At 55.1% G+C, this 25,467-nt stretch overlaps 1 protein-coding gene and 1 long non-coding RNA gene across 6 annotated transcripts in view; one reads left to right on the forward strand and one right to left on the reverse strand.

The window, feature by feature from the left end:
* Positions 1-468: 468 nt before the first annotated feature.
* LOC142044182 (uncharacterized) lies at positions 469-25,202 on the reverse strand. The gene is made up of 9 exons (XR_012654238.1): positions 21,976-25,202; positions 21,746-21,891; positions 19,110-19,347; positions 9,892-10,526; positions 9,200-9,427; positions 7,444-7,617; positions 2,371-2,513; positions 1,970-2,080; positions 469-1,184 (listed from the first exon to the last, which is right to left on the reverse strand). It is a non-coding gene; the product is annotated as an uncharacterized LOC142044182 (long non-coding RNA).
* FGF1 (fibroblast growth factor 1) overlaps positions 3,773-25,467 on the forward strand; it is a 31,548-nt gene continuing 9,853 nt past the window's right edge. The window contains exons 1-2 of one of the 5 annotated variants that reach the window (XM_075056349.1): positions 3,773-4,142; positions 18,997-19,105. The gene's annotated coding sequence lies outside the window, so the exon portion shown is untranslated. Of the gene's footprint in view, positions 4,143-6,496; positions 6,717-18,996; positions 19,106-19,190; positions 19,330-25,467 lie in introns of those variants that run through there. The other 4 variants (XM_075056345.1, XM_075056346.1, XM_075056347.1 and 1 more) reach the window with 4 other exon arrangements.

Raw genomic sequence — 25,467 nt, forward strand, 5'->3', positions numbered from 1 at the left:
CTTCCCAAAGCTGGATGAGCCTGCAGCAGTCCCCTCTCATCAGATGGGAGACACTGGCAGGCAGTGGGAAATTGCATAGGATATGTCCAGAGAAGGCGGCTCTTCCCAGGCATGGTGTTTTCCTCCAGCCCGGGAGCTGCGGCACTCGCACCGTGACCCCCCCAGCACGCCCAGCAGAGGCACGGCACGGGGACCAGCCAGGACAGCTCCAGCGATGCATGCTCCGACGGGGCTGTGCGTAGATGGTACTTTTCCACCGTTCTTTCAGAGCCACCACTGCCGGTGACGGACACCGCTCGGGCTAACAAAGCAGTTTCCCAAGCGGGAAGAAAGCTGCCTTGGCTTGGCTTCCTGGGAAGTAGGGGCAGCTATGAAAGCTATGGAAACCACATAACAATCAGAGGAAAGAGGAAAGTGATGATAACGAGCAGACATCAGCTACGGGCCTTACCTTGCGTGGGTTTTGTAAACAAAAGCAGCTATGGCAAAGTGCAGATGCGCAAGGCAGTGGGCGATGCGTTGCTTCCCTGTCCGTAGGAAATACCTGGGTGTCAGCAGCTCCCAAAGTCAGAAAGGTTAAAAGCAGCCAGAGCCGGATAACCTGAGCCCCAAGGAGCCTCCTGGGCTCTTTGTGTTTATGTTCGGTGAGTTTTGGAAGACTGGGACAAGTGGAAAGCAGCGCGCTGGTGGGCTCTCGGCAACAATGGCCTGCCAGCCCGGTCCTGTTCTCGGGAAAAGGCTGTGGAAGCGGATTGATGCTGGGCTTGATGGAGCAGGAACCAAAGGGAGGAAACAACACCGGGCAGCAGGGGAGTAGGAAAAATGAATTCTGTCAAGCTAACTTGATCTATTTTTAGATAAAACTGTAATTAAGTCAGTACTTGATAACAGCAGTACTTTTAAGGTAATAGGGCTTCTGTTATGTATCTGATTTGTAACAAATGCAATATGGCACATATTAAAAGAATCAGAAAATGTCTGCTGTCCCAGAAATGTAATTACAGGAGAAGATTCCTCATTTGGTTAGTGTATCCAGGAGAGTCCTTTGGGAATCAGCTCTTGACTCTAAACTAGTGCTGAGTGCAGGTAAACAGCAGTCATTTCAATATATAAAGTCATCCATTAAAAAACAAAGGATGGGAGTCATTCTTCCGGAGGGGGTGATCCTTCCTGGGAAACGGTGACTGGAAAAGACCAAAGGGATCCTGGTGAATGAGCCAGGACTGAGAGCAACATGCAAGACCACAGAAAAGACAAACAAAATTACTCTACTGCGTGTCTGGTTGGGAGAGTGACTGGTTTTGACAGAAGTCAGGGTGAGTGAGATGATCTTAATGAGAAACAGTCTTCCTGCCTATCTTCAATTCCTTCCTAATTACCTCAGCCGCAACCTGAAAGAGCAGAGGCCTGACACCACCTCCGGGTCACAGAGGAAGTAAACCCAAGCCCAGAGCAGCTGCAGCAGGTTTTGGGAGCCAGCGGAGGTAACCTGGGCCCCGGGCCCCCGGAGGTGGGTGCACCGCCAGATGTGCATATGCCAGCTGTATCTGCGGCCAGCTGGGCCATAGCTGCCAGCTCTGCTGCCACCCAGATGTGCTCCAGCTGTGGATGCTGCAGCCGCGAGCACCCTCACCTGCATGGGCCTCACATACCCCGCAGCTACCAGCTGTGCCGAAGCCACCCCAGCTGTGCCCGGGGTCCAGCTGTGCCCCAGCTCCAGCTGTGCCCCCCCGGCGGTGCTCGCTCCCCTCTTCTGTGCCATACCGCCCCACCACCTTTGCCCACTCCCGCTTCTGTCCCAGCTGCGCCGCGTCCCCCAGCTGCGCCCCCCCCGCATCCAGCTGTGCCCAGCTGTGCCCAGCTGCGGCCCCGCGGCGCCCCCTGGCGGCCGCGGCGCCTCCCGCTGCCGCAAGATTTTCTCTGCTCCCTCCTCTTACCCGTCCCGTCCCCTCTTAAAAACCTCCAGCACCTTTCTAAAGCCATCGTTTTCCCGTCCAGCCCCACACAGCGATTCTTCCAACGGGGAGAAGCGGCTTCGCGGGAGCTTTTGGTTACCCACTGCTATCAGAAACACTCCAATCTGCAGAGAGTGCAAAAGAAAAGCTTTTACCCTGGTGGTGTTCACACGGAACGAGTGCCTACCCCACCCTGAGAGGCAGCAGAGCATTTAATAGGTGTCAGAGAGCAACTCCTTATTTCACATAAAACTGGTTAATGGGAAGCAGGAAAAAGAAAACAATTTTATGTGTTATGTAAAGATTGTGAAATAGGCTGAAAAAGGAGTGGTTTCTAATTTTTGGACCTGAATTTTTCACTGATGTAGCACGCATCTGGAATAACCCACTTCTCTGTAAGCCAAATCTTACCTACCTCTGATTAAAGTTTCACATCATGGGTCCCGTCCTTCACTCAACACTTGCCACTGTGTGCCACCTGCCCACGGTGCTGTACAGTTCAGTGCCGGCTGCCGAAACTGGCTTCAGCTATAGAAATAGCTGAACTGGGGACACTTCCTAGGGAGAGGGGAAATACAGGTTTCTCTGGGACTCCAACTTGTCTGAGCAAAGGTGTGACTGTGCACGCACCCTCTCCCAGCTGCAATAAGCCCCCTCGCCCCTGTCCCTGCCCTGGGCCAACTACACAGTGCAGAAAGTCCCCAGCAGGATCAGCCCCATTACACGGGCACCTCTGGTCTTCAGCACAGGAACCTTTAACGAGTTTTATTCATGCAAAGACCCAATTTAGGGAATCAAATATGCCGTAATAGCATCCACTCTTCCCGCCACCCACCATGAAAGGGCAGGGATGCGTCCACATGCGACATGTGCATGTGGTGACAGGCGAGACACAGTGCCGCATCCCAGGCATTCATTTTCTGCCCCATTCCTGCCCACGCAGGGGTAACTCCTGCCATCCACCGAGCTGTCCTTCCCCAGCACCCCACTGGCACCCTTCAACTTTCATCCAGAGGGCTGAAAGACATAAATGGGATAAAAATAATCAGCCCTGCCAGTGCTGAGCATGTGGGGCCAGAGGCACCAGGGTGTCCCCAAGGACCCGTCCCCAGAGGAGGAGGCCCCAGGGCAGGGAGGGACAGGACGTGTGCACGCTGCAGCACGGGGTCTGGCCTCCCACACATCGTATGGGGGGACCCCCAGCAACCCCCCGCCTCCCCAGTATCCATGCATGCCCATTTCTTCCAAGCACTGGTAGAACGCTCGCAACCCGCACGAGAGGGACGATGAGCAGTTTGTGGGGTCAGGCCTCACAACAGCTTATGTCAAGGCTGCTGCAAGCCGCGAGCATTTTTTTTATTTATCTCCCGTCAGCTTCCTGACAGGCTGTTTCTGAGGGGGGAAACAGGCAGAAAGAGGGCAAACAGCGCTGGGGAGACTTGGACTCTGCAGCTGTGCCGAGTCCTAGCAAGAGCCCTGGGGGACCCAGAGCGGGGGGTGCCCACAGGACGGGGCAGAGGGGCAGCCGGGCATGGCGTGTTTGCCCTCATCCCCTGACCACACAGAAGCGGTCTGGGGCTAGAAATGGCTCTGCAGCAAGAAAGGGAAAGGGCTGGGAAGCACACCCCCAACGTGAGCCGGCAGCAGGGTTTAACCCTATCCTCCGGGCAGGCAGGCAGAGGTCCTGGGAGGCCCTTTGGGAGAGATGGGGAGGCAGGCTGCACTAAATCCTTGTCTTTCACCTGGGCTGGAGTCCAGCCCCAAAATAGCAGTCCAAAAACAAGATCACATGAGAGGAAAAAAATAGCAAGGCGAAGGATTATCCATACTTCCTTGTCCTATGTGGGTGCAGACCAGCAGCCCACGGTGCCGCTTTGGTCCCTGTGCACCGCGGTGCCCGCCGGCCGATGCCAGCTTTTGCCTGGGATCCGGCACAGCCCCGATGCCTGCGCCCATCTGAGGGACGCTGCCTTGCTCTGGAGCCACCCGTGAGTGGTGTTCGGGCGTTCGGGTGTGGGTGAGTGTCCCTCCAGGAGCTGCCTGGCCCCCGGAGAGCGGGGCGAGGGACAGGGTGACCCCAGGCAGCTCCTGCCTGCCTCGGGGCAGGTCAGCACCATTGCCTCCCAGCTGCCTCCACCGTGCTGCTGCCCGCACCACCGCCCAGCTCCGTGCACCCTGAGCCAGCAGGTGAGTGCCTCTTCCAGCATCCCCCGGTCGTCCCCCCCGGGCACGGCGTCCTGGCAGAGCCGCAGCCTCGCGGGGGCTTTGCAACCCCTTCCCAAATGGTCTGCAATGCGCGTTCCTGGTTCTTGAATTCCTGGCCAAGTTTGCAGGCTCGGCCGGGTGTGTGTCGCTGGGGGAACAACTGGGGTTTCCTTTTCCTTTCTCCGGGCTCGGAGGCAGGGAGCTGGCAGGGAGGCAGAAGCGGGGGGACTTTCCACTCCAGTGCTGTTCCCAGCTTGTACTGGGCTGGTGGCACTTGCTGAGCCATTACAGCAATACAGCTCCAAGAAGGATGAAACCAAAGCCTGGGACCCAGGGGATCTTGTGGGTCTCATTTTAAACTTGCTGAAAGTTTTGCCTAAGTCATCTCTGCTGCATGATGGTGGTTTGGGGGGAAGAGGAGCCGCTGGGGCAGCGTGTGCTGGGGCTCAGCTGCCCGCACAAGCACTGCCTGCGTACGGCTGGGTGCCGGGCAGAGAGAAGCACCTACTGCTTCCTCGGGGCAGAAAGCGGCTCTATGGTTAATTATCCACTGCGCTTCCAAACAACCCCAAGAAGTGTATATTATTTATGGGACTCGTAGCCAAGGAGGCCCATGGACATTCGAGGCAGCGAGGTGAGGAAGTTCCTCACCCCAGACCGGAGCAGGAGCCATCAAAAGCCATCCCGAGAGCCTGGGAAAGAACAGGGGCATCTGCTGCAATCGGGGCTTCCCAGGCAGGGCTGGGGAGGGCAGGAGGAGGCAGAGCTGGCTGTGAAGGTGGTGACCCCCCTCCTCGCTGGCTTTCAGCGCAGGGCAGCACAGCAGCAGGGCCCGGGGACCGCTGCAGCACTGTCGGCATCCGGGCTTTGGCCAAGGCACTTCTCAGCGCGGGGACTTTCTGCTCATCTTTCTAGTGACGAGCACAGGAGCCTGCTGCTGCTGAAGCAAATGCTTGCTCTGCGCTGTTGGCTCCGTCCCGGGGACGGCTGCCTTCAGGACGGGCAGAAAGGACACAGCACTAAATTTGGCAGGATACCATCAGTGGTGCCCCGTGCCTCACACAGCACCGGGGCTGCCAGCTCCGACCACAACAGGGGTGTGAGGAGAGGCAGGCAAGCGGTGGGGAGGGCTGGGGGTGCGGGGAGGGGGGGCGATCTCCCTGCAGCTCTGAAACAAGGGGGATGTTCCATCGCGTGAGAAAATGGAGCCGTGTTTCCCCATATCCTAACAACCCCCATGCCTTTCATCCGGGAAAGGCCGAACCAAAGCCAGGGCCACTCTTTTTTTGAGATTCAGAAATGTTTGGCTATATCTTTCTTATTTTTTTCCTTCTATTTTCAACATGTGGCTGAAATGCCAGGAGGAAATGTCGTGTGGGCGTGTTCAAACTAAAAAAAAAAAAAAGGAATATTGATATGCTAGGAAGGCCCAGAGTCTACCTGTGCTGTTGGATGCATTAGGAGCCATCCCCGCTAGCTGCTGTTAACTGCAGTCAACTAGAATATGTTGTTATCAAAATGTCTGCGCTCAGTATACTTTCAGTCCGGACTGCCTGTCCAAATACACGGACTCCATGTGAGCCGGAACTAAAAGCCTATTCTAAGCGAGCCTTAGATAACACAGCTTAAACACCACATCAAAGCACTCGTGGAGGCAGGCCAAGCTGTGAAGTCATCGCACTTGCTTCTTCCACGCTGCAGCCGGCTAACACGCAGCCTCCGCACGCCGTGCAGCCTGCGCCCCACCGCCGGCACCCCCCCAGCCCACCACCGGCACCCCACCAGCACCCCCCCAGCCCACCACCAGCTCCCCGCGAGGCCGAGGCCCCGGTGCAGAGCCGGCATCAGCACCAGACACAAGCTCCCGTCCTTGGGGACCCGGAGCCCTGTTTTATCAGGCTGACAGCGCTCCCGAGAGCGTTTTGGCTTTTAAGGCCAAGCTCTCCGCAGCCCGAAGCAGGGGGCCAGGGCTCACGCCGGGTGCCCGAGCCCCCTCTCCCCGGCTGCCCCAAGGGGAGGGCAGAGACCCCCCGCTCCCCCCGGCCAGGGGCTTTATTGCCTTCCCCGGGGCGAGGGGGGGGGAAATACAGAAATAACCGGCGCTTGCACAAACCGCCATGGGCCGCCGGGGTGGGAAGGAGAAAAGCCAGGAAGAGAAACCACGGCTTTTCCTCCGGCTTTGGGGGTTTGGTTGGGGTTTGGGGGTTTTGGGGGGGGGTTTTTTTCCCTTTCTCTGCCTCCACCGCGCCGCAGCCCGCGCTGTCCCCGGCGGGGGGAGCCCCAGCCCCCGCCCCCGCCCCAGCCCCGACCCGCCGGGCCGGGCAGCGCCGGCAGCTGCCCGCAACCCGCCCCCCCCGCTCCCCCCCCAGCGCAGGTGCCCGGCCCCGGGAGGGGTGGGAGCCAGCCGGCACCCCCCCGCCGCCGCCAGGCAGCTTTGCAGCATCGTCTCCCTTGTCGGTGGTGGCGGCGGGTTTGTCCGATTCTCGGGATTTGGTCCCTTTTCTCCCCTCGCTCGCCCACGGCAGAGCCGCAGCCGGGAGGAGCGCGGAGCCGGCGGTAGGTGCCGGGGCTGGGGGGGGGGGCGGGGGGGGTCGCGGGCAGCGGCGGGACTTGGGGTCCCCCCCACCCAGCCCCGGGGGCGATGGAAGCGGGGCTGAGCCTGCCCACGCGTGTCCTGCCGGCCCCACGGCTCCCCGCAGGATGCTCGGACACCCGCGGGGGCTGGAGGAGGAGGGGGGGGTCGGAGCGCAGAGGTGGGCTGGGGGCGACGGGGGGGGGCAGGTCCCTTCTGCAGGGCCGGCTTTAGGGTTTCAGGGGTGCTGCCCCCCCACCTGGCTTGGCCAAAAAAAAGCCCGAAGCCCGCAAGTGGCTGCAGAGCGCTGCTGCCGGGGGGAGAGGAAGGCTGCGAAGAGCACGAGTGTTATTGCAAACGGCAGTCTTGGAATTACTGCGAATTAACCTAAAGCTTTGGGCGGAAGCCCGGATCAGAATTTGAATCGGAATATAAAAAAAACACATTTTAAATAGCAAAACACAATGTTTGGACCATTAAAAAACCCCAAACAAATAGGAAGTTTGTTGAAATGACACAGCACTATAAAATGGTTTGTTTCTGATGAAAAAAAAAAAAAATGTTTCCTTAAAAAAAAAAAAAAAGTCCTTGGGCCTACTCTAGCCAGACACCCAAGTCCTACTGAAAAATATTTTTCAACTTGCATAGGATTCTGTAAGTTCAGATCTTACTAGAAGTAATTGTGCATAGCCAACCTCTGCTCCCTCAGACCTTTTCCTGCCCAAAGGGGTAAGCGCTGAGCATCGCCTCCTCCTCCTCCGGCTCTGGAGCCACGGCTCCCCGGGCTGTTCTGGTGTCCCCGGTCCCAGCAGTATTTGGGATGGGTCCTTTCAGTCGGGGCCACGCAAGCCAGCAGGGAGGGGTCAGGATCCAGGCTGGGAAGTGCTGGTGAGGGAGGTAAGAAGAAAATGAGTAAAAGCGATGGTTGAACAAGACAAGATGGAAGCAAAGCGGGTTTAATTTTGTACAACTTGCCTGGTTTCCTGTCCGGACACCCAGCAACAGCCCGCTCCGTGCCTGTGCCGTTTGCACAGACGCACCCCGAGCCGGCTCAGCCCCCCGCTTTGGGCACGTGCCCCTTGCCTTGCGCGGGGGCTTCGGAGGCCGAGCACCGGCTGAGACCCACATGGCCCAGGGTGCTGCTGCCGTGTGGGTGACACGTCGAAGGTCCCCCAGGGTCTTGTGCCTGAGCTGCCGCCCCCCTGCCCATCACTCAGAGGTACCAGTACCTCCCAGCGCACCCCACCGGCCCCCTCAGCAGCCCTCCGGATGGCTGCCACAGCCATCCCGGTGGGAGCATCCCCTCGGCACTCCCCAGCTCCCGGGTTTGCTCCCTGCTCCAGTGAAAGCTGCGCGCGAGCACCCCAGCATCACCCCTGTCCCCACGGGCTGCCGGACCCGACGCGGTGGCTGGGAGATGGGCTGTGAACAACGGTAACGGGGAGCCCAGGCAGCTCTCAAGCCCTGCGGCGATCGCGTGAGATGTTCGGGAAGAATCTGCACAAACAGGGGTCTAAAGTTTAATCGGCTCCTAAGGGCAGGACTGGGCTCGGTGGCGATAAGGCAGCACAATGTCCAATTGTTCTCCCCGCAACACCGGCTCGGCCCCACTTCCTCTGGCCGCCGGAGCCGCCGCTCCGAACACTCGGGATGCGCAGGAACATGCACTTTGGATTAGGGCTGGAGAGAGTTCGGGTCCACCGAGGTCTCCAGCCAGACCCAGAGCTTTGCAAGTCCTTTGGATAAACTTTCCTTCCCAGCTCCACCCCAGCTCAGGGGATAGACTTTCCCTCCCAAGCTCCCCAAATGACTTTGGCCTTCCTCCCACTCCTGAGACCTTGATCTTCCTCCCAACCGAGGCAGCTCATCATGCAGCTGGCCACAGCTCCTTCCACTTTATTCCCCGTCAGCTGCATGGCTCGGCTCCTGCCCGCTGCTCCTCGAGCCGAAGCCCTGCGGTGCCCAGGACCCCTGTCCTCGGGCGCAGCGCTGACGGGGAGCTCTTGCCTCTGTGTCTGCTTTATCTGCATTTTCCCCTTGGCTAAATGGCACGAACAAGCCAAGATGCTCAGGGAGGTGGAAGGGGAGCAGCGGGGACGTGCGGGGGCTCGGCCGTGCACAGCACCTGCGCCCGCCCAGCCGGGGCAATTAGAGCTTGCAGCAATTTGTCTTTATATTTGGCATCTTTGGTTTGGCTTAGATAGCAGTTAGCAGCTCAGAGCATAGTTGTAATGAGGAGTTAGGGCTAAGTCACAAGGCCCATAAGGATAATAGCTGCGGCAGTTTTATTTCAGTTTCTCTCCTCTTATTTCAGTGTGCTTCCAATGATGCACTCAGAAGAGACCAAAATCAGAATTTCAAGCACCTTTTAAAATACTTGTTTTCTCCTGTGATGCCAAGTCAGAAAGTAAAATAATAACAGAACTTAGCACTCTAGGAAGGACCTTTCCCGCTCCTCTGCACTCACAGGTTTTTCTCCCCTCCGGGGCCGTGTCTACCTGTTGCAGGGAAAATTCCTGGGGTCGTTTTGGAAGCGCCACTGCCCCTTCCCGGCAGAAACCAGCCTCCTTTCAGCTGGATGGTTTTCACCAGCTTCAAGATGCTGGATGTGGCCCTTAATTAGCGCAGGAACCCAACCAAACCGCAAATGCTTCCATCCATTTCTCAGCCAGCCCATATTTGCGTGAGCCACAGCCTGGGGGAGGAAGCACCAAGAAGGACTTTTAAGAGACTTTGCAATCCTGAACCACAAGCACACGCATTTCAACAGGAAATAAGCCTAGCTTTAGGGTACTAATTAGAGAAAGTAAGTTGTAACTTTTCAGCGAGGAAGCAATCACCGATTTTTATTTTAATGGTGTAATAATTGCTAGCTGGTGATTGAGTCAGTCCCGATCTTGTGCTGCCTGTGGATCCCAGGCTGGCCGTGTGTCCTGGTTTCAGCCGGGATAGAGTTAGTTAAGTGGCTGCATCCACTCTCGGGGTGCCCACGACCACCCTCAGGTTGAGGTTTGCTGTGGGTGCCGCTCGTGAGGGTGCCGGGGCGGCCGTGCACGCCCTCAGCATCCCTTGTAGTAAAACCCCTCACCTGCGCTGCACCACCCTCCCCTTGGCTCCGCGCACCCACGGGGATGGGGACGGGGGTTATTTCTTACTCACTTTGTCCGGCAGTGGTCAGTTCGGGCTCTTCTCCTTGAGTCTTTTTTTCTCTGCAAATATTTGCCTCCATTTGCCGAACTTGCAGGGTTGGAGGATGCTGGGTGATTTTCCTCCACAGAGGACAGATACAATTTCCTTGGGATTGTTTGCCGTGGGAAGCGGCTGCGCAGTTTTCGGGGGCGAGGAGCGGCATTTGCTGGCACAGCCGACAGCGGTGTAGGCTGGCAGCCGGCTGTCCCACCGAGACCTGGCTGTCGGGGTCAGGCAGTTCACGTGGTGCTGGGCCAGAGTCTGTCCATTTTCAGGCACTTGGCAAAGGCTTTGAAGACCACCGTGTGCCTGAGGAGGGTGACCGGTGGTACGTGCATCCTGGGGGGCAGCTGTAACGTCCCGTACCCCAAATCCCATGTCCCATGCCCTGCAGGCTCCAACCGAGACCACTGCCAGGCTCCAGGTACAATCTGGCCACGTGCTTGGTTACGTACGAGAGACCCTCTCGGGTCCAGCCGACCCACTCCGGGTGCACTGGAGACGCAGGTCCCAGCGGGACACCAGGCACCCCTGCCCATGAATCCCAGCTCTCCTAGCAAACGTCTGACGATGGTTTGGGTGGAGGAGGAGGGGTGAAGAGGCACCTTCAAAGTGAACAGCAAGCACCCCTTTAAGAGCCAGATAAACTATGTTGTTGTTTTTTTCTTTTTTTGCCCTTAACAGAACAGCGGACTTGCACACGCTGGTACAATTCCGATAGCCTTTTCTAAGCCCAAATCTCTTGAGCCTCTGACCCTCGCAGGCTCCCTAGACTTGCCACTTCCCAAATGCTGGTGTCACCTTCAGGTCCAACCACCACCTCCGCTCGGGGTGCCAGCGATGGCAGAGCCCGGGACTCGTGTCTGGAGAGGGGACGGTTGTCTCACCCTCCGGGAGCGGCAGTTGCGGCGGAGCGGTGCCGGGCACGGCTGCTTGCAGCCGCATCCCTGCGCGCCGCTGCGGGTCTGCTGGCTGGAGGGCGAGGGGGGGCGAGGAAATAAACGCACGGGAGCACACGCATACTATAGAAACTCCTGTTAGCGTTTGGCTTCTGCTTAGCGGGAAATAAGATTATCAAACAAGAGCTGCTGCCTCTCGGAGCCTGGCGTCGTTTCAGCGTGCGACCCATCACGAGAGGCCGTGGGAGCGGGGAAGAGCTGCAGGAAGGCGCGGGGAAGGTGGCTGGCCATGCCCTGACCCCCGGCAGCCCTGGAGGTCCCGGGGCAACTCCCATCAGAGTGGGGGTGTCAGCCTCGCCCTGTATTGTTTAAACACCAGTTTGGGGTAATTGCACAGTGACCCCTGAAAATACCCTGAAAATGCAGCTGGGTCTAGCTTCTCAGCTGCAGGAGCAGCACCTTCCTCTCCAGAACCCCAGGAATGCCAGATGCAGGAATGCCAAGTAGATTCACCCATTGCATTAAATAACTCCCCTTTTAATCATCCTTAATTTCATAACCCCCCAAAATTGCAGGAGTTTAGATGAGATGAATGTACTCCCTTCTAAATGAGGGTTTGGAAATAAGGGATTGGAAGGAATGGTGGAGAAAGATGAGCATTAACAGCAGGTCAAACCAAACCTATCACCAGCTACAGATAAATTCCCAGAAGGTAAAGCCCAACCATCACCGGGATCCCTCTAACCACAGCCTGCACCAGCACAGGCTCAGGATCAGCCCCCAGAAAGAGTCAGGGCCACCAGGAATTTGCCATTGGAGCAGACCCAAGGGAAGCATTTTTCCACCTTTCGCAAGCAGGGTGCCAGCAGAAAGCCAACGCGAGGGGCAGCGGGCACGGCCCCAGCGTGGGCAGAGCTGCGGGATGGAGGTTCAAGGCTTTTCTGCCAGACAGCCTCAGACCTGAACTTCTTCATACGAGCCAGCTGCCACCAGAAACACACTGAAGAGCGATGTATGCCGGGACATATTTGTTGTGCGACAGAGAGAGAGGGACCACAACCAGGGCCTTGAGACACATGTTAGCACATGCATTGTGTCTTACAAACCCTTTTAGTAAACCTAACCAAGAACAAATATTCCAGGGAGGTGCCTGGTGAACCTGCTCTGACCCTCACAGGCTGCTCTGGCACGGCTGACCCTGGGTACCAAAGCATCACCCTCCTGAACATGGTGGGCAATAACTCGTGATGGGGGCATTTTTAGAAACGCTGTATACCTTTTCTGCCACTGCAGAACTGTAAGTGATTATCGTTTGGGCTGGAGGCCTGGCTGGGTTTGTCTTTCAAACAGCTCACAATAGAAATCTCTTCGCAGAAGAATTTGTTGAAAACCAGTTCAGCGAGAGAGAGAGGGACTATTGCTTTGTCATGGTATCTCTGCCCCGGCGTGTTGTGTGGCATTCATGAATGCAGTAATCCTCCCTCTCTCCCCATTTGTTAAAGAAGAAAGATGCCTGACTCAGTATTTCTCAGTAATGGCAGTTACTATTTTTTGCCTTGTTTCCAACATCAGTGTCTGTTGTTTAATGCTGTTGGAGAACAAAAGCAGACGCTGAGGCCTCGCAGAGCAGTTGCAGAAGCAACCAGTGACTTGCAGATTTTGTATATTCTAAATGCTGTAAGTGTAACGTGTTTAATGGAGGGACAGGGACTCACGCTTCATGCCTGGGTCGGAGGCAGCAATGGACTTCAGCCAGGGCAGGAGGCAGAGGCAGGTCTGCAGGGTGCAGAGTACCCAGCATCTGAAGGTAACAAAACTCTGCCCACCAGAAGCCCTTCTCTTCTTTCTAAAAGCTTGCTCACACACTAAGGAAAACAGCATAAAAAAAAATGCTTCGTTTGCCCAGCTGCTAAACATGGCAGCTAAAGGCTAACACAGGCCCTCAAAGAGTGCCATGCTTAATATTTATGAATTCCTTTCAAGAATAGCTAATACACAGCCAGTGCTAAATATTATTCTATTAACCCCAGCACGGTATCTTAACACACATCCATGGTCCAGCTTAAAGCCTAACCTTTGTTTTAATAAGGTAACAAAACCCACTCTTCTGGGTCTTAGAACTAACTCAAAAGTGAATTCAGAAGAGCCCCCTTTGCCCTTCTGTTTGTGCTTTCCCAAACCGCCGGGTCTGACCCTTCCCAGGATGAGACAGAGGCACTTTAAGAGGAGTGAAATCACTGCAGAAAATTGCATCCTCCAGAGTGGTGCCAGCAGAGAGAGAAAGATAAAAATGAGAGGAGAGCAGAACGGAAAAACAGCGATTAGAGTGATCCGGTGACTGAAATAACACTGCACACAGAGTTGCTTACTGATGTGAAAAAGGCATCTATTCCAGAAGGCTGGAAACCTGAGGAGCACAGAAGGGAATCCATCACACCGAGCGAGAGAGCCTGGAGCTCCCTGCAGCCGTGGGGCACCGCTCCACCGCCCAGCACAGGGCAATAATTACGGTCACTGAGCAATTACCGTCTTCCTCCTTCGAGCCCAGGTGCAGAAGCTGCCACCCTCTGCCCGGCCGCAGGGCCCCGCACAGCTCCCTGCCACCGCTCGCCCTCGCAGCCCGTGGGTTTGGCGTGAGAGCAGAAAACCCTCCCTGCTGCGCACCTCTGCTGCGCGACGCTCGGCTGGAAAAAAATCATGTGAAGCTGCTCCGACCTGCGACCTCGCACAGCCCCCTGCCCCTGCAGAGCCCCTTACTGGGGTGCCTGCTGCCTGTGTACCCCCTTACTAGGGTGTGTAGCCCTTACTAGGCTGTGTACCCCCTTACTAGGGTGCGTGCCGCCTGCGTACCCCCTCAGCAGGATGTGTTCCCCCTTACTGGGGTTCATGCTGCCCCGGCATCCCAGACCCGCTCCCTTGCCCAGGAAAAGCACGCGGAGCTGCCGGGGGATGGACCAAGCTGACACCTCGTAGGCAGCATTTCCAAGCGTGAGGCATCCGAGCCTGACAGCTAACCCTGAGGCCAAAGATTAGAAAAGAGGCAGAAAAGGGCTTTCCGTGTGAAGCGTTTTGCAGGGTGCAGGAGCCGGGCTGGCTGCTGTGCCCAGGGTGCGAGCCCCAGCCCTGGCTCCGCACCACTGACTCACAGGGTGACATCCAAAACCCTTTTGTCCTCTTCAGACTCATTTCTGGTGTGGTGTTGTCCTCTCTGAGTCGTCCTCCCAAAGATTTGCACTTTGCCCACAACAGTCTAGACACGCAGTTCATAAATGACTCATGACGTGCTTGTGCTCATGAAGTCTGTCCTTGCTTCTGGCTCTTAATTTAGATCTGTGCTTCAAGAGTTGAAATCTGGGCGTCAGCCCTGACCTCAGATCTTTTCTTCCCACGTCTCTGGAGTTATATCTGCCTGTCCCACCTGCAGACGAGCCTTGCCAGCACTCGCCCATGCAGGGACCTTATTTCTACAGAAAGCCTGAGCTCGCCAGCAGCACCTCCCAGAGCAGATCTCACCGCTGCCCTTTGCGAGCCGCCGCCGGAGACCATGGCTGGATGGCTTCTCCTCCAGAGAAGTCCTCAGGCATCCCCAGCGCTGCTCAGGGACAACCTACCGGTGCCCAGTGCTGCCCATGCCCTTCGTCACCAACCTCACACCTCCTCCTCCTCCACCCCTGTGTCCCTCTGCATGGACAGGGTGGTGGGGCTGGGCATGATCTCCTCCTGGCACTGCAAGACAGTGCTCCTGTGCCCCTTCAGGACCCTTCCCTGGGTCCCACGAGAGGCACCGACCACCCCGAGGGGAAGCCAGCTCCGTCGGTTGCCCGCGCAAGGTGCACGGTGGCCCTTATGGGTGCAGCTCCCACCCTGGCACCCCCAGCCCAGGGTTGGCAGGCAGGCAGCTTGCCCAGCCTGCACACCAGCCTTCAGGGCACGGTCACCCTCGCTTGCTCAGGGTGGTCCCCGAATTGCACGGCGAGCCTGTCTGGTCTGTGCTTAGGTCATGGAACAAGAGCAGGAGCTCCGAACGAGTTATTTCACTCGTTTGCTCTCATTCTGCGCTGCCTGGGCGGACAGGAGGGGGAGATCTTTACCGTGACAAATCCCAGTCTGTGCATCAGAAGATGAACTCCAGATCCAAGCTGTTCGCTTATACCAGAGACACTCTGCACGCCATAAAGCCCCCCCCAAAATTATGCCAATCACTGGAGCTCAGTGCCAGACAACCTTGGCTGCTTTCTGCACGTCTCCCCTGCCACACGCTGCCTGGGGCAGTCGCGCAGGCGACCTTCTGCATCCCTGCACCATCCAAGCAGGAGATGGACCACCCTGACCCCTCCGTGCATTTCCAAACACCCCCCCAGACCTAGCGCAGGGCTGTTCCCATAGCCGTGGCCTGGCAGCTCCCCAAAGCTTTCACCCACTCTGATTACTTTTCTCCCCAGAGAGGTCACTCGTTACTTCTCTAACAGCTGCACATCCTCACAGGGCATGTTTATGTTATACAGAAGAATACTACTCAACTGGGTACATTTTCCACTGGAATTTCCATCTCCCTTTATATTTGAGTTTCAATTGCAGGTCAAATCTTGGACATAAAACACCCTCCCTTCCCTTTCCTTAATACTCCTTTTGCTGCGGGGTGTTCTAAAAAGCTTCCGACTGATGGGAAAAGTTTACCAACTGCCAAACTCTAAATGGGGTTTTTGTAGCTTACACCCAACCTGGTGCAGATGCGATCCTCTGTGGGTGCACACGCGTGGGTGCCACGCAAAGCGCAGCAAATGGTGCAGGCAGTCAGGGGATGCTCATTTACTCCCTGGGGACCCTGCACCCCAGCGTGGGGGCTGAATGCGTGGCTCCTGAGTAAGAAAAAGATAAAAACCCATTGGGGTCCCAGCCAGGGATGCCGTGGCAGGCAGGGATGGCAGCTGCTGTTCCCCAAACCGTGGAGCTGGCAGACGGCGGTTCTGTCCCGTCGCCCGAGCCCGGCTGCATCCATCGCCCCTCTCCAGGCTGGCTGCTGCGTGCCCGGGGCTTCTGAGAGCGGCTGCCCTGGGGGTCCGAGCTGGAGCTGTGCCTGGGGGGTCCGAGCTGGAGCTGTGCCTGGGGGCTCGCTGACCGGCTCCTGCTGACCAGGGCGGGCAGCTGGCACCATCAGGCGTTTTGGAGGACGTTATTGTGTGCGAGCGCAGTTTGGATCAGCCCTTTCCTGCCCGTGTAGCACTGTGAATAGGGGATGTTTGCACCCTAAGACCAGCCAGGTTTCAAAGGGGAAAGCTGTGTATACTGGGGTGCATTTATGCAATTTTTTAAAATTCAGCCGAGCTAAGACAAGTGTCTTACGAATTGCATTGGGGTGGAGACACTCCACAAACATGTAAAACATTAACATCAGCATGCAAAGTCCCTGCAAGCAGATCACTGCAGCCTGCTCCTGGCACTCCGGTTTTTCCGGGGCCATGAGCAGCCCCCATGTCCTGGCACCGCTGCAGCACAACAGGGATGGCAAAGCTTGCATCCCACAAGGCTGCCTTTTTTTGTCCCAAAGTTTTTTGGTTTAGTTTGGGGTTTTCTTCCACTTAGACAAACCAAGGCATCTTTGTGCCTCCTATCATTGCTAGCATCCTCGGCTGCATCCCTGTGGGCCAGCTTGACCCCACTGCTTTCCCCTAAACCGGCTGTGGAAACACCGGGCACGACAAACATTCCCATGTCTCTAGACTGCCCACTCGGGAGCTGGAAATAAACAGCGTGGGTGTCACCTCCGCGGGCAGCACTCTGCGAAGCGCTCGGTGCAGCAGCTGAGTTTCATCAGGTAGTTAAAATTGCAGACTTCTCTCCTGCGACATGCTTTTTATGGTGGTTTGTTGTTTACAGAGCTGAGAAAGGGTAGAAGAGCTTTTCAAAAAAATATCCCCTTGCCTCTGAGGGTACTGTTATGGAAACCCGCGGCAGCATCCGAGGCAGGGCACTGTTTTCCTTGGAGCAGTGCAGGAGCGGCTGCCTGCTCCTGCCTGCTGACAGGCAGCCTGCGGTCACGCTGCCTGCTTCACAGATGTCACGGGAAGGACCGAATCGGTGCCCACCTCTTTGCAGACGCAGGTGCCTCGGTGTACCCCTGTCTGGGACAGGGAGGACCAGAATTAGGGCTGTATCTTCTACCGAGGTCTGGCACATCCCAGCGTGTGATTCATGCTCCTTTCTAGGCTGGAAATGAGGATGACAAATGCACAGCCCAGCGTCCATGGGCCTCCAGAGCCACCCACTGCCTGGAACTGAGAAATCCCCAATTTTTGCCTAAAGACTGTGGGTCAAAGAAGCGACCTGTCTGGCCCTACAGACAGCATGAGGTGGAGATGCACAGCTTCTCTCCCTAGTTTACTCCAGTGGCGAGTTATCCACAGCTAATTATTCTGGGGTTTTTTGCTGACCCGCTCATCTGCACATAACAAGATTCAGCTTTAAGCTTGCCTTGCTCTGATCTTTCATTTGAAACTCTCCTTGCATGCTCTTATGCACTGCAGTATACACTAGAAAGCATCTTCTCCTGCCCTAAAGTCATGCAGATAAGAAAACTATTATTTACTGGAGGATTTTCCTGGTAATAGCAATTATTATCTCAAGCTTTTCTCGCACTGTTAAGTTATTGAGCAACAGTGTGCACGGGAAGACACAGCCCAAGCTGTTTGCTCAGGCAGCTCAGAGAAAAAAACAGGAGTTAGCATCCATAGCTACTAGATGCTAAATTTAAAATAAGATCTTGAGCAGCAGAATTAAGAACAGAATTCTTCCAGCCAGTTTTTCTTAGAACTTAACAAGACAAGCTATATAGTCCTTATACAGATATTTCGGAATGAACAAAATTAACTCCCTGTGCATTTTCAGCATAGTAAATCACTGCTGCGCTTATGGTGAACCCAGAAACCAAGTGATTTTCCTTGGAACAACCAAGACTGAGACTATGCTGGAGGAAGTTTGATTTCTGAGTGATGATATGTCTACTGATGGTTAACCACGAGGATGGATGTGGGGTTTCACTTGGCCTGGAGATGAAACCCTCAATTCCAGCATCCTCTGCTTCTCTGGGGAAGGACATGGTATAAAGTCTGAACCCAAACTCAAATCCCAGTTTTGAAGCCTGAGCCAACCCTTGATTGAGCTTGGCCGCCCTTCAGAGGGCCAGCTGCAGGAAGTGTTGCATCTGACACCACATGAAAATTCCTCCTTTTTGCTCCTAATTCGAGCTTCATGCCTTATTAGCACCAGCACACTGAGATTTTGGACCCGTCTGAGCACTGAGAGATTGGCGAGGGCTCGAGGCTGACCAAGAGGAGCGGGGACCAGGCACGTACCTGAAACGGGACCATCGGCAGGAGGTTTTGCTTGGGGTGGGACTAGAGGGCTCAGGCGGGACGTGGTACAACAGGACAACCAGATCAGCCCCTCGGCGTAAGAGCGTTGCATAGAGTTGCATTTTGGGGCTAGAGTCTGTCATTTGGCATCAGCCGCTGGTTTTACCGGGCAGAGCTGGCCTGCAAACAGAGCAGCCCCCGCTGCAAGCGGCCATGCGTCTGCATCTCCCGTATCAAAATGCAACAAGGGACAGAGAGAAGGGAGGAGAGCTGGAGAAAAGCAACCATAACCAGAGTAGGAAAACAAAGCCGTGAGAAGCCTGCTCGTGGTCAGGAGCGGTGGCGGCCGGAGCTGCCGTCTGTCCATCCGTCCGTCCATCCGTCCGTGGGCGCGCGGGGCGGGAGCCGGCGGCCGCGGGGCAGCCACACCTGCAGCGCGAGCCCAGCCAGCTCCCGCTTTGTGGTCTGACATTTTGGCCAGTGTCCTGCGTGGACACCGGGGGCGGCTGGCGGGGGGGGACGGTGACATTTACAAGCTGGGTGAAGCATCGACCAGCTTAACCTCCCTGCCTGCCGGGAATGGGGCAGCGGGTCCTGAGCAGGGTGCGGTTGGGGGGGGTCCGCTGCCGAGACCCTGCTGCAGGGTCCGAGCCCCCCGCGCCTGGGGGCTGCTGAGCAGGAGCCCATGGGGGGAGATGCCGCTTCACCCCTCCATCGCTGAGTGCCCCCCGCCCAGAAGGGTTGCCTATGTCACCACAAAACATTCCAACTTCCAACAACCAAGCGGTCTTTACAGCATCCCTTGTGGTTTCCACTCCCTCCAGACGCTTTTCCCCTGGGAAGCAGAAACACGCACGCAAGACCCACGGAGGAGAGGTGTGCGCAGCCCTGCGCTCAACCGCCCGCTGCCGGCTGGCAAACGCCTGAAACAAGGTACCTGCACCCGGCGCGTCGTCCCTGGGTCCCCAGCAGCCTCGGCAGCCCAGAGCCATCCTCCTCGCGTGCCAAGAAACGAGACCATGAGGACTGCGTAACTCATGGCACGTGTTAGTGGCTGCTCCCAGCCGGTCCCATGTGCCGGCACGTCTCGGTCCGCACGAGCAAGGTGCCGGGAAGCAGCGCTGCAGCGAAGCACGGGAGAAGGGACGATGCTTTAGGTTGGTCTCTGCGTGAGCCTGCAAGGGGGACAGGGCACTTGCAAAAGGCAGGCAGCGCATCCCGTCTCCCGGGGGATAGGGGAAGCCCTTGGTGTTACTCCACTAATTGCTTTTTTTAATTAGGGTGCCTGTTGCAGTGCTACTGGGGCAGCAGAGCTAGAGGTACCCACGGTGAATCCCCCGGGGATGAGGGAGCGAACACTGGGGGCAGCTGGGCCCTGGGCTGCTCCCGGCTCTCACCTCCCGCCAGCACTGGCACAGCAGCCACGGCCACGGCCACGGCTCCGGCCCAATCCCGGACCCACGGTCCTTGCTCAGACCCTGGTCCCCGGGGAAAAGCTGCAGCAAAAGCATCTGCCTGCGCTGGACAGGCCAGCCTCGCCAGTGAACGCTGTGAATGGTGTCTGAAAATAAAGATGAGCTCTCTGCCTGGGGAGGGAGGGAGCCAGGAGCGGGTGGGGGAGCAGCAGCCACCCCCGGGATCCTCCCAATAATCGGACAATTGCATTGCCTCTACTGCAAAGCCCAAAGGTGTCCCCTTGCCCCCTGGGCGCAATACATCCTCCACCCCATCCCTGGCTGGAGAGATTGAGCTCTTGCAATTCTCCGTCCAGTGTGTTCTTTCCATACAGCAGATCCCACGCATCTGGCTCGCACTGGGAGTTAGCGCTTAAATCCCCCACATGAGACAATGGGGTTTGCTTCTGTAGCCAGCGTTGCTCGTGTACGTGTCCGTGGTCTTGGGCTGAACCCAGACAGGACACATGGGGCAAGACCCTCCTGGCAAAGCTCCTGCTCTTGGGCTGGATCGACTCCTGGAGCTGGAACTGTAATTAAGTTAATCACTAGATTGCAAAAAGGGCGTGGGTGGGGAGGTGGGAGAGGCTGAAAGATAATTAGAAAGCGGATCGTCACCTTGTTTTCCTGTCGCCCCGCGGATGCCACCAGTTTGCTGAGATGTTGCACTGGACGTCCCAGCTTGAAGAAGCTGGGATGTCCCAGCCTCAAAGCCACGCAGAAATCACACGTGGCTTTGAAGCAAAACATCCAGCTGTCAGCAGGCCATCGCTCAGCCGGGCTCCGTGCGGGGGGGTCCCCTGCCACGCCGTGCCATTCTGCCCCCGGGACACGCACACATCCCCAGGGCTGCCTCTGCTGTGCGGAAAGATGGGACGGGAGCTAAAGCAGGGCTGGGATGGCATCAAATGGCCAAATCCAGCCTCCTCACCCGGGGCTGGGACGCTGCCGACAGCGTCCGTCGGGGTCTGCCGAGGTGCGAGGGGTGCTGGGGGAGCTGCCCGATGCTTGCGACACCTCCGGGAAGGCGACGGTGGGGACCTGCCCCCTGAAGATGTGCTTTTCAAGGGCTGGCAGTGGCCCACTGGTGTAGGGTTTTCCCTGGTGGTATAGGATTTTCTCTCTTCACCTGGAGCCAGATGCCCTTCCCTAGTATGGTGATTTATTTTTAAATGCTGCCTCAGAGGGATGGTGAGCAAAGGGACGGGTTAGCCCCTGCTGCAGCTCGTAACTGAGAACCCCCTGTCCCTTCCTCCTGGGCAGGATGCAACCTTTTCTTCAGCTGTCTTTACTGTGATGGTCCTGGAGGTTATCCTCAGCCTTTTTTCAGGAAAGAACTCACTCACTCTTGGCATTAGTGATAGCCACTCAGTAAACCTCTAGAAGTTTCACATTTACACTCCTGTCTGTTTTACCTAACACAAATCCAGTGTAACCTAACCGGAATGACTGTGTTTTCTGGTGGAGAGCAGAAGATGATGACAGCAGGCATTAGTTAAATTAATTTCTGCAGTTTTGGTCACACTTCACATCACATATTCCACTTACAAAGGGTAAAACCTGACTGATAAATATTTCATTAAGCAGCTAATCATATTGCTAGAGGTAAAATCGCCTTGCCATAAACACTGACTAGAAACAAGCCAACACATTCCACTGATATGCACAAAATGATCTATTACATATTTATCATATGCTTTGCCTAATCACTTATTAAGTCCTTCTAAGCGGATCCATAGTCCAAGGAATTCGAGCCGTGCCTTGCGCTGCCAGCCCTTTGAAGGGAAAGCAGCCCTGGCAGGCTGGCTGTGCTGATGATAACCCCAGACCCACTGGGCTGCAGCTCCTGGAGCAACCAGCGCACGAGGAAGCCCCTTGCTGATCTCTAATCCTTTCCTGGGTAAGGAAATCCATCCCACACAGTGGGTGTCCCAAACGTATAATGAATAAAATCCCTGTTTATCTGAGAGATGTTTACTCTGCACGCTCACTCCGTTCTTGGATCACCCCAAAGCTGTGCCTGTCAGCCCAGCACCAAGCACAGGGTGCTTCAGGAATCCCTTGGGACAGGCAATGAGTGGAGGAAAGACAGAGCCTGAATTCCTTAAAAATATTTTACCTGTTGTAAGTGCTTTCCATTCCCATACTTAGTGTCTGAACTGCCTGGGAAGTGACTTGCTCTATCCAGGTGGCTGCAGTCAAAAGTGGGAATGGGAAATGAGCCCATCAGGAAGTGATGCTGTCTGATCACAGCTGAGTCACACCCTGGAATAAATAGGATATCTGCTTTAATGGAGAAAATAACACTTTCCAAAGTGAAACCAACTGCAGTGTTTCCACTGAACTCACCGAGCCTGATTCAGGAGACACTGATCTCATTAACTGAAGTCTGACAAAACCTTCAAAGGCTCCCGGGTTTAGCTGGCTTCTCGCCTCTTCAGAGTTTTCTGGATGATCTTTATCTGTGATCAGCTAGATGGCAACTGTGATTAACTGCACTTGTCATCGATGCATCCACACGTGTTCTGAAGGGGTGCTTAACAGAGGCTATCCACAACATTTCTTTCCAACCCTATAAAGGATTGTATCCAAAGCCAAGGACAATTTTAATGTATTTGAGTCAACATCCAATCTTGTTTTAACCCATCGTAGATGAGATATTTCTGGTTTCCTCCACGTAGTAGCCAGGTATTTTATACATAAGGAAAAAAAAGATAGGCTCACCTTAGCTGGTCACCTCACAGCTTCAGGGACAACCTGTGGGACAGAGGCACCGTTTGGGCATCCAAGGCTGTGACGAGGCTGCGCTGATGATCCAGCGTGCTCAGCTGCAGACACCACACTGGGGTCCACCAGCCTCCGGTGCAACCTGCTTTCAAAAACCTGCAAAATTGCTGCAACTGATCTCAGGAAAATGGATCTATTCAAGCAAGTCAGGAGGAGTCTAAAGAAAAAGGAGTGGAAAGGAAGTGTTGGAGAGATAGACAGGAAAGAAAAAGAGGCAGAGAAGTTTTAGCACCAGGACAAGGGACTCCATCTCCCCACAGTTCCTCACCACTCTTGGTCTAGGTAACCTTTACTGTCTCTGACGAGACGGCTCATTAAGCTACTAACGAGTTTGACTGGTGGATGGAGGTTTGTGGATGGTAGTGGAAGATGCTTATCTCCCAGCTGAGAAGCAACAACTTCCCATCCTCGTGGTCTCCAGCTACTGCATGTGTACAGAGGGGCGGCCAGAAAAGGCATGGGGTTAGTTCCCCCGGAGAGCAGGGATCTCTGCAGGGACGGTTCCCTGGGCAGAGGGACGTGCCCAGAGTGTGCCCAGTTCTGCCGGGACCCCCACGGGACCCGGCACGGCTCCTCTCTGCTTGGCTCCTCTGCTGAGACTGCTACCGAAAACCTGGGGCGCTCGCAGTAGTGACAGGAGGTTAAGTCGTAGCTGGCCACTAAATTTGTATCACAGGAGCCACAAGAGATCCACGAAAATATCCTCAAAGCCACACACAACCCATTCTGAGTGTGACCTGGCAGTCCAGGCATGCAAAAAACTTGGGCCATTACCAATCCCCCAAGTTGCCAAAGTTTCATCAACACCACCTTTGTACTGCAAGCAAAGGAGAGAACAGTACTATCTGGTGAAGTCTGCATTGATTTTAAAACAGGAAGGGAAAAGGACCTCACTCCTTTTCCATGGCCCCCAGTGTACACTGTTATTTCGGAGCTCACACAGAGTTCGCCTGTTATTGGCAATGTAACCGGCCCTCGATGTTCAGACTCAGATGCTTGCAGAATTTGGGATTTCACATCAAAGCCACTGGTTTGGCCGCTGCAGCAGCAGCGGTCGGTGATAAAGTTTGGAACCAAACCCAAACTTCTCAGAATTTCACAGCTATTCCGGTCCCGCGCCGGGCTCATCTCTCCTCGCTGCTGCAAGGAGCACGCACGCCCCAGTGCTCCAGCCACCAAAGTTCAGTAGGACCTGGTTAAAATTAACATTCGGGTTTAACTCTCTTTTTAAGCCCTTTTTTCCTTCAGAAAGCTATTTCTGATCTTTTGGGATTCTGACATCTCCTTCCACAGCCCAGGAGGAAGAGCCGAGTGCCACCCAGCTGGTGGTGGGACCCTCTGCTCCCTCTGCCTGCAGACGGGGCTGGGGCCACCCCAGTGCAGATGCCCTGGGTCCAGCTCCCAGTGATGATGCCGTTCATTCTCAGTGGTTTTCTCTTAGGCAACACAGCACGGGAAAGCTATGGGAGTGAAGTGGAAGGGGTGGGAGGAAGGAGGAGAGCCACGAACACAGCTGGTCTTGGACAAACACTCTCCAACTTGGGCTCCAACTTACTGTCCTAGAGTGACCGGCAATGTCAACTGCTCGGCAGCAGCCTTCCCCCTCTTACAGCAATCTCCTCTTGGAATATTTTCCTTTCTCCTTGGGGCACCAAATAACTGCTGGAGTGTGGTATCTCTCAGCTTAGCATGTTGGAGAGAGCTTTCTGTTCTGCTTTGAGGTATTTAATAATTTTGTTGGGCTTCTACCCAAAGAAATAAGGCCCTTTATGTTGTCTTTGGTTCAGGTTCTCTCTCTCACTCATGCTTTTTAATTCCCATAAAAACCTAACATGTTCCTGCCAAAAGTATAATAGTAGGGCCATGAGTGGTGGTGTGTGTAGAGTACCGACTCCACGGTCATAAAAGTATGAGAACAGCAATAGTAGTTAGCAAGGAGAGACAATGGGAGTGGAAAATAGTGTTCATTCAGCTTCTCTTGTGGAGTCAAAGGCAGCTGGCGAGCAATAAATGCGTTCTAAAAATAGCAAAAAAACCTTAAAGGAACCGTGAAAATGAAGAAGCCATTTCCAGTCGAGCTGCTCTTTTAAAGCAATCTGTGGATGCCCTTGAATGTGCAGACCTTCAGGTGACCAAGGGGAGCATCCCAGCCTGTGCCTCGCTCACACTGGCTGCAGCCTAAGTTTGCCGAGATCCTGATCTGAGCTCTTGGCTTTGGGATATTTGTTTCTCACTCCTATCCGTCATCAACCCAGGAGACTTCTGAGTGCCTTTTACCCTCAGATAAAGGTTCAAGAAAAGCTTTAGTTCCAGTAAATTGCACAATACCACTGATCTTGATTAATGCTCAGTAAAGTACTAAAGCATTATGTACCACATTGAACGACTTGAAGGCTTTCGTTCAGAGAAAGCCTGGGAGACAGTTGACGTTAAAAAACTGAACTACTACAAAAGTATGATCTCTTGACAGAAACATAAATTTTGGGACCAGACGCTCTGAGAAAGACATAATTTCAGCTGCCTGACAACTGTGTTAAAATAGGATTTTGAAGCTATACTTAGCTAGTCCATCACCTGCTTTGGAAGGCCACCAGCAACCATAAAGCTTCTGAGCTCTCATGGATTACTTCACCAAACTCATCGCAGGATGACAGGGCTAGCCTGTGTTATCACCTGTAGAAAGCATTTCCCAATAACCTGGTCTGTGTCAAATGGGGGATCTGTGAAACTTCACAGCTTCCAAACATACAAAGTCTGAATGCACCAGCGCTGAGGTGGACACGGCTTTTGTGCGATTCAGGAGCAAGGGCATCAGCAGAGGCGGTTGTAAAATTTGGTCAGACTCTCTGGGAAAAAGTTCATACCTTGGGCTTTGCAAATAGCTCTGGGGCAAAAGCGAGCAATGGGGAGATGTGTGACACGGGGAGGAACTGGTCTGGGGCGATTTTTAAACGTAGATAAGAGCCAGGACAGCTTCCAGTGCAAAACAGCACATAGCTGAGGAAGTGCTGGGCTGATAAAGTAACACTTGGTAGGTGTTGGTCCAGCAAATGT

The sequence above is a fragment of the Buteo buteo genome, chromosome 24 (assembly GCF_964188355.1).
Source record: "Buteo buteo chromosome 24, bButBut1.hap1.1, whole genome shotgun sequence".
NCBI classification, from domain to species: domain Eukaryota; kingdom Metazoa; phylum Chordata; class Aves; order Accipitriformes; family Accipitridae; genus Buteo; species Buteo buteo.